The following is a 2,698-nucleotide window of genomic DNA, read 5'->3' as shown; positions in this document are numbered from 1 at the left end:
TTATTAACATTCAGCCAATGGAGCAGAACATGCTTACCAAGTCTGCAGTTTCCAACAGTGCAACGTTTCAACTTCACAATGCTTCTGATGTGCCTCTGTGAGTAGATAAGTTATACAAAGGCATTGTTGGGATGAATATTTATTACTCTGTAGCTTCTAAACTTTATTTTGATTCTGCTGTTTTGTTTGGTTTTTGATTTTTTTTTTATTCAAGCAATATTTTATTTGTTACAAATATTTGCTATGTTCACCATGAAAAGGTGAAAAGTGATCGTTTTGGCTGTTTTGTGTAAAAGGCAACAAGGTATGAGTTAAAACCAGATTAGCTAGAAAACAAGTTGTTGAGACTGGGGCAGTTTGTATCACCAGATGGTCTGACGACTTTATTCACGCCTGAAAGTTCAGGTAAGGCTTATTTAATTTAACAAAATGTGACTAAAATGTGTATGAAATCCTGATAGCTTGATTTGATTATTACTTACATCAAATATGACCTTCTTTAAGGTAATTGGGTAATTGTGTTTATAAAGCATTGCTTTATTCAGACTAAGGCCTTAATTAAGTTACTGTCAGAATATTGATGAGCATGTAAACATACCATTCGATGCATGCCAAATAGATGACCTCTATAAAAGGAGAGGAAGAGTAGCCACAAAAAACATTTTTGAAATTAGTTCCTACAAGACATCATGTTTGAAAAAGTCTACACATGACTGAGATTGCAGACCTGTATTTGAGGTTTTARGKTTTTAACAAAAAAGGGACATGGCACGGCAGCACTGACTTGGGATCAGCCTTRGTAAATGAAGAAACATTTTGAGTTTGAAAAGATGCTCTTTGTGTGTCCTTCATTGTTTAATTTCTTATGTGTGGATTACGTATGATATCCTTTACCATTTAATAACACCCAGATCTCATAAAACACACAAGGCCCACAGCAAACTGAATTTTGAATGAAAACAAAATCTAGCTCACACTGGKAAAGGGATGTCATACATTTTGTATTTTACTGGCAAGCTACAGTTTATGCTCATTAGGTTTGTTGTCTTTCCAAAATGTTTTAGAACAAAAATYTGGTTTAATATGGGTGCAGCAATATGACAGTCTGCTTTAACCAAACACACAATATTTTAGTTTTAATTGATTTTCTCCATTTGTAACAAACACTTGTTTTGTTTTGTTTTTTGTATTTTTTTTTTTTTGATGGAGAAGAAAAAAAGCTTGACATAGCCCTTTTTTCACTTTTACTTTTAGACACATTATGACTGGGACTGAGTGCAAAAAGCTAAGTGGAATAAGCCCACAGGGTTTTAGAAGTACCATATCTTTCAGTTCTCTTGTGGGCCCTATACAGTGTCCATCGGACTTAACAGCTTACAACTAAATGTGTGTATACATGGAGAAATATGTAGTTTTGGGTTCTTTTTTAATTGTGAAATTGCATTCATAAGTTAGGTTTCTTCCCCCATCTTTACCTGTGAAATTACCTTTTGTATAAAATTATTTGCTGATAAAGACACTGAAGTGCAGTTAAAATATAATAATAACATTTCATTATTTATTTATTTTTTGTGTATGTGTGTGTGTGGGGGTGGGGGTGGTATGAAATTTAAATAGACAAATTGAATATTGATTGGACATAGGAAAAATAACAACTAATAAAGCAAAAACCAGTGATAACATTCAGTTCTGTAGGTTCAGGCCAATAATCTGTGTTTTGATGAAATAAACAAAGCAAAAAGTATTTCAGCTAAAACCAAACACAGTATAAAATTCTAAAGTCACAGTCCACCAACAGCTCAGGAAGAACTGCCTTTGGAAATCTAAAGCTGCACGAAAGTCAATAATCATGTGGTGCAAGCAAATTGATCTGTAAATACTTCTTTATTTCTTTGTTGCATTTGCAAAGGTTTACAATAATGAAAATAAAAACTGTTCTCATTCATGGCCAGTAGGCTTAGCTGCAGATTTATTACACATAGAACACATATGTGACGTGCCACGGGAACAATTGCTGAAGCACAAACAGAGAAAGAAAAAAAAAAGGAAAAGCTGTAATTTTCTGAGAAAATAGTGATTTTCATTTTTTGGCAAAATTGAAGTTATGAAGAATCCACCCCATGTTTTAAATAGCAGTTTCATAGGTTTTAAAGTGGTAAACTTTGTATTTGAATTCAGCCTATTTTCAGAGTAAAAAGAGCAGACAGGTAATTTGCGTTTTGGGGAGGAGAGCTGCACAGCTGATTTACATGCTGGCTCTGTTTGGCTGCTCTCAGGCTGTTGGCACGCCGTTGTTATTGGTGAGCTTCAGGTTTTAAAGAAATGCATGGCTACTTAAACTAGTTATTAATGCTGATTTTAACGAACATGGATCAAGAAGGATTGAGAATTCAGCTCCACTGAACCACAGCTCTAAGCTACAACACGTCAGTGTCTACAACCCCTGGAAAAAAGTATGGAATCACCAGTCTTGGATGAGCACTCATTCAGACATTTCATTCTGTAAAACAAACAGATCAAAAACATGATACAATAATAAGGTCATTCCAAAGTGCACCTTGCTGGCTTTCAGGAACACTCAAAGAAATGAATACAAAACATTGTGGAAGTCAGTGAATGTTACTTTTATTGACCAAGCACAGGGGAAAAAATATGGAATCACTCAAAGCTGATGAAAAAAAGTATGGAATCACTCAAA

Source organism: Austrofundulus limnaeus, unplaced genomic scaffold (genome assembly GCF_001266775.1).
Source record: "Austrofundulus limnaeus strain Quisiro unplaced genomic scaffold, Austrofundulus_limnaeus-1.0 Scaffold31, whole genome shotgun sequence".
Taxonomy (NCBI): Eukaryota; Metazoa; Chordata; class Actinopteri; order Cyprinodontiformes; family Rivulidae; genus Austrofundulus; species Austrofundulus limnaeus.
The sequence above is the reverse complement of the archived record's forward strand: the minus strand, read 5'-3'. Positions refer to the sequence as shown.